The sequence below is a fragment of the Equus przewalskii genome, chromosome 16 (genome assembly GCF_037783145.1).
Source record: "Equus przewalskii isolate Varuska chromosome 16, EquPr2, whole genome shotgun sequence".
NCBI lineage: Eukaryota > Metazoa > Chordata > Mammalia > Perissodactyla > Equidae > Equus > Equus przewalskii.
Window position 1 is genome coordinate 48,634,700 of NC_091846.1, and position 11,745 is coordinate 48,646,444.

The window sequence follows — 11,745 nt, forward strand, 5'->3', positions numbered from 1 at the left end:
GAACTTAATCACTCAGCCACAGGGCTGGCCCCTGGAGTCTTCCAATTTTTTGACGGACTCTCAAATTAAAAATAAAAACATTGTGGAGACGAAAACAGTATTTCTGCTGAACAACTACATGCGTGATCTCTTAAACTGAGGCTAAAGAAAACCACTTATTTATTTATTTAATATTCAGTTAGATTGTTTGAAGTTTTAACGAGTGCATAATTTATAATAAGGCATTTTAAAAAGATGACTGCTTGATTTTATTATTTTGCAACTTAATTCATATTTCACATTTAATAAAGCATAATTCCTGCCTTCAGTTGTACACCATGACTTGGGAGGGTTTTTCTTTTAATGTCTAGATTATTTATTCTGTTCATCTTAACATATCCCTCTGTCCTATCTTTTTGCCAATTTCTCTAAAAATGTTTTAAATATTTTAATCAAATTAATATTTCCAAATGATTTGAGTGTAAAACTATTTTTGTTAGAGCTAAACAAGCATCTTTTACTGCCAGTATAATTATGGAACAAGCTGCTTACCAATTCATGTATCACTAATCAAAATATAAAAGGGACATCATCTGGCTCAAAGTATACTTTAATTAAGGTAGTGTGTATGATTTAGGTCAGCTGCGTGATAAAAATTGCTCTCTGATGTACCTTGGTCTCCCATCTTGGAGTAAGAACGAATATATTTGTAAATTAAAAATGCTAATGTCTTTCAATTCTTTATAAAACATGGTAAATTCCCAGGATTTTAAGCATTTATTATGGAAATTTTCACACAAATAAAAAAAGACAATGGTATAAAGAACCCAAATATACATATCACCCAATTCCAACAATGATTAATAAATGCTTAATCTTTCATTTACACCCCCAACCACTATCTAAGTGTTTCTGGGTGGGGAGAAGCTTTCCAGCTGATTCGTACTCACCATATAGTTTAAAAACTACTACCACAAAATCTTATCTCCTCAGGGGCATGATCAGTTTCATTCATCTCAGGTATTGAGGTATTGGCTCTTGGTTTATGCTTGGTACAGAGAAGGCACCAAGTACATGACTGATGAAAGGTCAAATGTCTGTACTAGAAAGCAAGGGCTCTGCCCCCTGGCCCGCCCCCCTCCCCCAGCCATGGGTGGCATTTTTTAACTAGAAATGAAAAAGTCCCCTCTTTCCTCATCCCCAAAACTAAGCTACTTCTATAGTGTGAAAGGGTTTGCATATGTTGGAAAAAGACAGTAAACAGAGTCTGCTTCTCAGGATTCCTCATGTGCCCTGCCATTCCTTTGGGAACTATCTGTGGGCCAGAATGTTAATTTCTGTCTGAATTCCTCAAACCTGATGCCTGAATCCTCGTGGCTTAGAATCTGAAATCTCCCTACATCCTGTAGTTACGTTCTTGATGGTAACAGTTCTTTAATAGCACATCTTAAATATTCCCTTGCCCTTTCCCTTGGCGCAGAAATGTGAAACACAATAAGACATGTAAGTGCTTTTCTTAACAAATGTTTTTCATATACTGAAATGGTAACTAACCAGAGATTAATAGCTACTTTCTCCTAGGGCATTTGTAATTCAAAAGAACATAAATCAGGATGAAGTGGAGCTATGCAATCCATTATACTTAGTATGTCTGTGTGCTATGAAATGGTGGTGAAATCAACACCTAGAATATCCCTTTTATCAAATAAAAGCCAAATAAAATCAGCACGCTCATTGGAGAATGGCACATGAAATGGGAAAATTCCACGTAAATGGTGGCACACCTAAGTTTCTTCTTCAAATTTGAAAACTGCTAATATTTAAATCCTGAAATTCTTGATCAGTGAATTCTTGATCAGTATAGTAGAGTGTATAGGCTAAATTTATCCTAGCATCATTCATTTCATGAGAATTAATAAACTGTTAATATTAATGAACTAACACAAAAGCAGGTAATAGGTAAGAAGCGATATAGCAAGTTACCTCCGGAATTTTTAGACAAGTTGCATTATCGCTGTGCAGAGAAGAGTTAACATAGCAGTAACATAGCAGTCCTGACTGCTTGTATTTAAAAAGCCATGCTTACAAGGTTGGCCCTTGGCTGCCATCTGGGAACTTGGATTTCAGGAGGGTTCCCACCATTAACTGATATGAGTGGCTCACTGTATCTAAACTGTGGGTATAAACAATATAATTTATGCAAATCCCTGCATCCCTTCTGGGAGTCTGAAATTTGAGTCCATGCCAGGCAGGGGGTGCCTATATGATCAGGCTCCAATAAAAACCGAGTCTCTAATGAGCTTCCCTGGTTGGCAACATTTCACACAATTTGTCATAATGTGTTGCTTAAGGAATTAAGCACATCCTGTGTGACTCCCCTAGGAGAGGAATCTTGGAAGCTTGCATGTGCTTTACCCGGACTTAGCCCCATGTGTCTTTTCTTTTTGCTGGTTACGCTTCATGTCCTTTCTCTGTAAGAAATCATAGCCATGTGTGTGACTATATGTTGAGTCCTATGAGTTCTTCTAATGAATTACCAAACCAAAGTGGTCTTGAGGACCCCAACACAAGCTTCTAACCTACTTTTAAAAGAATGACTTAATTTGAGGATTTTATGTTTGCACCCCAACGTAAGAAATGGCTTCTGGGGCCCACCAGTGGCGCAGTGGTTAAGTGCGCACGTTCCACTTCGGTGGCCCGGGGTTCGCAGGTTTGGATCCTGGGGGCAGACATGGCACCACTTGGCAAGCCCTGCTGTGATAGGCGTCCCACATATAAAGTAGAGGAAGATGAGCACGGATGTGAGCTCAGGGCCGGTCTTCCTCAGCAAAAAGAGGAGGATTGGCAGCAGTTGTTAGCTCAGGGCTAATCTTCCTCAAAAAAAAAAAAAGAAAGAAAGAAATGGCTTCTAAATGCAACTCTAATGAAAATGTAGGGATCCTCTAAGCATTGTAAATCAAGAAATCTATGACAATTGACTGTAACTGTAACGTGTCGTGATTTTGATTACAATATTGTAAACAATGTTTAGAACCATGGATAAGAAATTCTCTTTTAGCTCTTGTCAGGATGTTCTCCAAGATGACATCTGACCCTTTGTAGAGTACCCTCTGAATTAGGCAGGACTCATGGGCAAAATCTGGATCTCTTTTGACTACGTTAGGCTTATCTTGAACTATAGGTTTTGCTTTTATCTTACGGTGACTCTAATGAGTGGTTGAGGGTTTTGTTTTTTGTTTTAACTTTAGAAAACGAATAGCCAAATGGCAACCCAACCTGAACCACTGTACATTTGTTTCTCTGCACTGAATTCACTTTAGCTATACTATTTTCCTGTTCATATTTTTAGGGTCCTAACTTCCACAGTGTTTTTCTAACTCTCTTGTTGTAGGTATTATTGCCAGACATTTCAGAACTTTTCAGATGAGCCAGTGTGGGAAGGAACTTTTCAGCTAAGCCATATAGGAAGGAAGAAAAGGAGGACTAAATCTGTTAACATGTCCAAAGAAAGATCAGTGAAAAAAAGGGCAGGCAGATAATATTGGAAAATGAGAGCCGAAGACTGAGAATTAGTCAATATATCACTAAGCACAACTGCATGAGGGGGAAGACTAGACTGACCAGCCGTCGGTTGTACTTGGGCCTGCTGGACAGATACACCTTAGGGAAGATGGGTGTATGGGGCTTGCATTATTCCCCTTTCTCTGATTTCATGTTCATTGAGCTTCCTTCTGCTTTTCATTCCTCAAGGAGTGTTAATATGTTGTCCATGCTCACTATGTTTTACATATGGTATTCAAGTTTCACAGCAACACTAGGAGCTGTTATCCTTATTTTACAGCTGAGGACATAGCTGGCCATTTCTGCCTGGGGCCGACCCTCTGGCCTCCAAATGTCCATGGGCTCCTCTCTCCCCAAACAAAGAAAACACAACATGTTTGTTTTGAACATGTAAAGTTTGAACTATGCAATGAACATGGGAGTGCAGATATCTCTTCGAATGAATCAATAGCAATGTAAAAAATGGCTCACATTTCTTATTTGTTAAGTGTTTAATTTGGAACAAGTAAATAGTAACTTCAGTCAGTTGAACATTTCATTGTGAAAACGTTTGTCGTAAAATAATTATTACCAAACTCTAGCATTTCAGAGTTTTAAAAACATTTCTTTTTCATTACTTATTTACTTCAACATAAATTTTAAAATCAGTCTATGTTGTATCAATCAATCTGTAGTTGTAAACATGGTAATATTACTAAAGTTTGTTCTGCCAAAAATAACAATAAGTAAGATATAGTAACATTTCTATATTTGGGAGATCCTTAGAGAATTTATATTATCAAGTAAAAGTGGTATTTTGCTTCATTTCAAATATTATATGTCTCTAATTTTAAGAGAGCCAGCAGTTTTAAATATGAAATAGTAAATTTTGCCACTTACTGCCCAAATAATGAAAAATAAAACAGAAAATTTACAAATTAAAAAAAAAATTCTATCAAAGTGCAGGATCTCCATTTGATGCCCAGTTGTCTCAGTCACATCCAAATATAGATCCATGTCGTACAGCCACTTATGAACGAAAGTCAACCTCTCTGCGCATCCCCTACCCAGTATACACTGGTGGAGCAGGGACAGGATAACACAAGTAAGACTCCCATTTGGAAACAGACGAATGGGAGACACAGCAGTCACTTGTCCACAGCAGTGATGAAATCCTGCCAGGCAGGCATTGTGAAGACCTCCTGCTCAAAGTCACAGTTAACTCAATTTATTCAGTCTTCAAAATGGACAAATCTTCCACTCTACTATATTGTGTAATAGGCTGACCAGCTGATGTTTATCATTATGAGTTATTAAATATCTGACTTCCGCAAGCCCTGTGGAAATTGTCTTTTCACTACTATATCCTGTGATTAGCAAAATGGCACATCAGAGATGTTCAATAAATATTTTTTGAATGAACAAATGACATAACCATTACAGTCTACTTGGCCCTTATATATATTTTTTTTCAAAGATTTTTTGCATCTGAGCTAACAACTGTTGCCAATCTTTTTTTTTTTTTCCTGCTTTTTCTCCCCAAATCCCCCCAGTACATAGTTGTATATCTTTATTTGTGGGTCCTTCCAGTTGTGGCATGTAGGACACTGCCTCAACGTGGCCTGATGAGTGGTGCCATGTCTGCGCCCAGGATCCGAACCAGCAAAACCCTGGGCCGCTGAAGCGGAGCGCGCGAACTTAACCACTCGGTCACGGGGCCGGCTCCTGGCCCTTATATTTTTCAGTGTAAATTAATACGTAGGAATTTTGAGTTCTATACCAGTCTTCAGCTGAATCTGGCAGCATGAATCATTCCTCCTGAGGCCAGATCACTGGCCTGATTGAGTTTCTTGACTTTCAAAGCTTAGCTCTGGGTGGTGAACTAGCAGACCCTCCGACATCATCCACAGCAAAATGCCATATATTAGAGGTTTTGTTGCTTGTTTGTTTGCTTGTCTTTACTTCAGAAGCACGGACTTGATACTAGATTAACAGTTTAATCATGGTCCTTGGTTTGTGGCATACTTTCATCATTGGTCTAAACATAGCTCTCTTTTATCTATTTATTTAATGATATAATAAATATCATGAACTTATCACTCAACCTGAAGAACTAAACATTGCCAGCAATTCACATCTACTATGGGCTTCTCTTCTATCCTGCCCCTAACTTCTCCCTACCTTGTAGCCTGGAGGTAACCACTAATCTGGATTTTGCTTTTCATTCCCTTTATTTATTTTTTTATAAGTTTTTACATACACACACATATATTCCACATTATGTTACTAAGATGATTTATGGTGTTGTGTGTACTTTTAGCTCGTTAATTTTCTCTCAGTAAAATATTCCATTGTGAAAACATACCACTATTTATTGATCAGTTCTCTTGTCCATGATCATTTGGGTTGTTGTTAAGTTTTTTGGTATTGTGAGCAGGAAACTATGAACATTCATGAAGATAAATGGGTAAGAGTTCTAGCAGTGGAATTACTGGGTCATAGGACATACATAATTCAACTTTATAAGATAATCGAAATCATTTTCAAAAGTGCTTGGACCAATAAGTACTCCTTTCAGCAATCTATGTTTCCATTGGTATTATCTACTTGTTTTCCTTAAAATTATATTTTGATTGGCCTGGAAATGCCAATTCTCTATGGAAATGCCAAAATCTCTATGTTTGAATATATTTATCACATCACTTTGGAATGACTATACAAGAAAGGAAATTCTGCAATGCCAAACAATTTATTTCAGGTATGCAATAATGAATTTTATATTCACATTTGACAATGTGTAACATTGTTTAAACATAATTATCACTGATAGCTAGAAGAATCTTATTACTGTACAATTTCTTGTTTTCCTAATGGTTTTTTCTTTGTTAGGTTTGACTAGAGCCTCTAGGAAGTCTTTAGCAACCTACCAGTCTCCTCTATATTCATACAATACTCTGTACATATCTTTATCTTAGCACTTAGAGTAGAAACTATTTGTCCCCCAATAGCTGTTCTTTCTTTCTTTCAGTTGTGGAACCTTTATTTAGGCATAGTTTTTCTAAGCTAAAGACTATAACTCCCAGCTTTCCTTGCAGGTAATTGTGGCCATATTACTGAGTACGGCCAATGGGAAGAGAGCAGAAGCGATGAGGGCAACTTCATGCTCATGCCCTTAAAGCATCCTTTCTAGTGGAATTTGGATGCAAAGTCAGGAATTGGCACAACCACCTTGAACCTATTAAGGAAAATGTACATTGAGAATAGTAGAGTGACAAGATAGAAGTGTAGGTCCTTGGGGCCAACCTGGTGGTGTAGAGGTTAAGTTCACATGCTTTGCTTCAGTGGCCTGGAGTTTGCTGGCTCAGATCCCAGCCACAGGGATTCCCCAGGCGTGGGCCTGCACACCACTTAACAAGCCCTGCTGTGGCAGGCGTCCCACATAGAAAATAGAGGAAGATGGGCACATATGTTAGCTCAGGGCCAATCCTCCTCAGCAAAAAGAGGAGGATGGGTGGCAGATGTTAGCTCAGGGCTAATCTTCCTCAAAAAAAAAAGAAGTGTAGGGGCTGGCCCCATGGCCAAGTGGTTAAGTTCACCCACTCCGCTGTAGGCAGCCCAGTGTTTTGTTGGTTCGAATCCTGGGCGCGGACATGGCACTGCTCATCAAACCACGCTGAGGCAGCATCCCACATGCCACAACCAGAAGGACCCACAACGAAGAATATACAGCTATGTACGTACTGGGGGGCTTTGGGGAGAAAAAGGAAAAAAATAAAATCTTTAACAACAACAAAAAAGAAGTGTAGATTCTTAATGTCTTCGAGTAGAACTGTCAGCTTGGACATAAGAAATAAGTCTGTCTCTCTAAACCATTGTCATTTTTGGATTTCTACTACAGCAGATGGACTGATATCCTAATACATAATTTGTACCCAAAAGTGAGATGCTACTGTAATAAAACCTGTAACAGGAGACATTGGCAGTCAGGCAACAGGTGGTGAGAACACTGTAGACTGGAACACTGGTGACTCTTATGCTACGGAAAACAGTTGGTAAAACTGTCACCATTTGGTACTTAAATTGCAGACTACATAGAGCCTATAGCTCTATGGCAGTGCCCCTCCACATATGTCCTATTGGCATTTTGGGTGGAGCAATTTTTTGTTGTTTAAGAACACCCTAAGCATTACAGGATGTCCAGCGTCCTTGCTGCCCTCCTCGCTCCATGAAATGCTAGTAGTAAGCTGCAGTCAATATAACAATCAAGACCTTCCCCCACACACTCCCTAATATCCCTTATAGGAGCTGGACTTCCCCCAGACAAGAACACTGCACTAGAGGAAGTAGCTAGAAAAAATGTCAGAACATTGGTGTGTTGGCTCTTTCCTGCCACTTTTGGCAAAGTTCTGCAAGAGAGAGAAACTCAGCCTACGTTTATGTGCAGAGGTGGAGGGAACAGAGCTTTGGAAGGGAGGTTCTGTCTGTGGCTGGATGCAGAAGCTGCATGGGACTTTGGGATTGTCTTCCCTAGGAAGGATAAACATGTTCTGCCAGGGGAAAGAAGGGTGCCTATAGTTGGTGGACAAGGAAGAAGACTATGGCAATGATTGCCAGTTTTCCTCAGAGTCCATTTTTCCCTGTAGCATAGCAACAGAACTTTTAACTGGGCACCCAGCTACCTAGCTACAGACATTTTCTCGTCTCCTGTGCAGTTGTGGCTACATGAATGAGTTCTAGCCAATGATGTGCACAGAATGAGATGTTTAACACCCAGGACATGAGTTTATATGGAAAAGTATGCCCTCCCCTTTCCCTTTCTCCCTTCTGCTGGTATGTAGGCCTGATGACAGAAATTGGAAACCACATGCTGAGGATGGTTGGTCAACTGCATAGAAGGAGCCTGGAGCTCTTGATGACTTCCAGAGGAAAGCCCCCACATCAACCATCTTATTTAGCCTAGCTCACTGGGAAGATACGTCCACATTCTTGCATCATTGATCTCATATATATTATTTTTCCCTGTTTGTTAGCTGGTTCAGGTTCAATTGTAAAATGAAGTGATAATAACATTAACTGAGTCCAGGTCATCACTCTCACCAATCCTAAAACATGAGCCCAGCTTTCTGTCTGACCTATCTCAGCAGCAGAACTTTTTCTTTCAGACTTCTAAATTTTTCCCCCAGTTCTACTGAGATATAATTGACATATAACATTGTATTAGTTTAAGGTATACAACATAATGATTTCATCTATGTATATACTGCAAAATGATTACCACAAGTTTAGTTAACATCCATCACCTCACATAGTTACAAATTTTTTTCTTGTGATGACAACTTTTAAGATCTGCTCTCTTAGCAACTTTCAAATATACAATATAGTATTGTTAACTATAGTCACTGTGCTATACATCAGACTTCTAAATTTTTAATGATCTCAAAATTTAAAATACAGAGCATACCTAGGACCCAGATCTTGGTTTCTAACACTATTGTCCAGTAAAAAGAACCAGGGCTCCTAGGAGAAATGGCTGATTCTAGAACTGGGGCAGGAAATATACAAGATAAGCCTGGAGCATTTTGTAGTATCAAGTATCAGAAAGTAGGGAAGTCCTCAAAAAAAGGAGGGAGTATGTCAAAGGGGCACAAGAGCCAAAGGAAAGAGCTCCCAATGGACATAGTTGGAAGAATTTCAGCAAAAAAAATTCTATTATAACCCCAAGTATAAAATAAATATCCATGAGTTCATACTGTTATAAAGAAATGAATGAATAAATTAATAATTGATAAGAAGAGACAAATCTCACCCTTAGAAGAATTCCAAAAAAAATATGTAGATACTTCACTGTAAAAGAAGGGGAGCATAACTCCACACTCCTTCTCAGTGGGGAAACCTGACAAACGCTACTTCACCAGCTTATGATGGTAAACATCAGCAGTCACAAATCATATTGCTGGCATCTACCCTGGATACAATGTGAAGAAAATGGCACTTTATCTCTGTGACCTTCCTCCCAAATACTTATCACCACAGTCCAGAAAAACATCAGACAAATTGCAGTTGAAGCACATCCTGTACTATACCTGACCAGTACTCCTCAAAACTGTCAAGGTCAGTAAAAACAAGGAAAGTCTAAGAAAGTATCACAGACAAAAGGAGCTTAAGGAGATGTGACCACTAAAAATGTAATATGATGTCCTGGATGGGAGCCCATAAACATAAACATAAAAAGGCTATTAAGTACAAACAAAAGGAACCTAACATATCAACATTGGTTCATCAGTTAGAACAAATGTAACACACTAATGCAAGATGTTAATTGGGGCAACTGGATGTGGGGTGTATGGGAACTCGCTGTACCATCTTCTGTAAATCTAAAACTTCTAAAGACTAGTTTATTTTTAAAAATCTAAAGTACACAATATTTTTAAAAAATTGTTTGAAAAAAAAATTCTGCTTAAGTGGTTTCACAGACAAGGGACTAGCATATCTCAATCCCTTTAAGTAAACATGACTATTTTGCCTTCTTTCCACATACATCTTATGTTAACCTGTCTCTGTAGCAGAATATATGAAAATACATGGATTTTGCTTAATGAGCTCAGGGGTAATCTATTTCCTTTTGGAAACTAAAAGCTCTAATACATTTTCAATTTGACATTGAGTTATTTTCTAAAAGTTCGCATTTAAGTCCAGTGTTTGAAACTTGAAACACATTTCCCCACAGAAATGTTATTACAAACAGTGGTTAATTCCCAGGCCAGCCCAGTGAAGGTCATAAGACTCCTAATAGGCAAACATAGACATCTGCAATGAAAACAGTATAAAACTCTATTATTTTTAAAACTTGTCTTTTAAATTCAAAAGATAAATTTAAACGTGCAATTTAAATTTATTCTAATCAAATCCATCACCCACAGTGTTTGAGCCAGGGGCTCACTTCGGGCCTCTTTGCATATAACCTTAAACTGTAAATGGGGGGGAGGAGGAGAGTGGAAGCTGTTAAACTCGGGTGGGTGGGAGATGGAGAGACCCTATGCACAGTTGGGGAAGGAAAGTATGTCGTTTTATCCCAGGTGGTGGGGGATGGGGAGGTGGTGTTCTACTTTGATTTCTGGGAGTACAATTTGGTGCCCCACAGGATAGAGGAAGGGAGAGAAAGGGGCTTTTGGCTTCTCATAATCCTAGAATCATGAATGTGCTACTATCCAAGAGGTGAGGAATAGGGTATGGCTGTGGGCAGTCAGTAAGCACAAATGAGCAGTCATCTAACTCTTCAAGCTGGCAAGATCTGAGCACACAGGTGGGCAGCAGCAGGCAGTGGACCTGGGCTCCTTACGTCAGTGAGCTACTTAGCAGAGGACAAAGACGCTGCATTCACACAGATCTGCAGAAATGCTGACATGGTGTGAAAAAGACATAAATTTCCAACGTGGAGGATCAGAAGAGGAAATGGAGGCAAGAGGCAGAAATGAAATTTCTCGCAGTGGTGCCAATCAAAATGTTAGACCCAGCTGAGGTCATGATTTCTGTAGCACAGCTAGGCCTACATTTGCTTATTTCAGGTTTGTCCTGGTTTGGGGAGGAACTTCACAAATAACCCTGTTTCTAAACACTACACATTTGTTAAGTTAAAAGAAATAAGAAAACGTTATACTATAAAAAGAACTATACTTTTCAAAAGCACACTTAAAAACAAATATGTTTTTAAATCATGTATTTCCAAGTATTTTTTAAAACCATGAAACATTTTTATAATGCATCGTAGACTTAAACAAAAAAAAATATTTGTATTGCTTTTCCTCTCCCTCACCAGATACCCTCTCCACCAATACTTACAACCTGCTAGGCACCCTTCTATACCTTTCCTAATTTTCCATTAAGTATTCCAATATATATGAACGCATTTTTACACTGTTTTGTAAAACATGACAATATGTACTGATATCTCAAAGGCAAATCCTAGCAGGTGTATGATATACTATAGCATAGATAAGCTAAATTTATTCAACCATTTCTTTATTGACAGGGATTGTTTCATTTTGCTTTTTGCCACTGGAAATGCTATGATAAAAATCTTCATGCATATATCTTGAGTTAGTCAAGTTTATGCTCACTTGCTGTTTTAACAAACACTCCAAAATTTCACCAGCTTATCACAGAAGTTTCTTTCTAGCTCACACCACTGTCCCATACGAGTCAGGCTGTTATTGTGAGGTTTGCCTC

General features: G+C 38.6%; 1 protein-coding gene across 2 annotated transcripts in view; it reads left to right on the forward strand.

Annotated features, from left to right (window-relative positions):
* The window catches only part of UCHL3 (ubiquitin C-terminal hydrolase L3), a 112,217-nt gene that overhangs the window by 17,822 nt on the left and 82,650 nt on the right, over positions 1-11,745 (forward strand). The window lies entirely within an intron of this gene.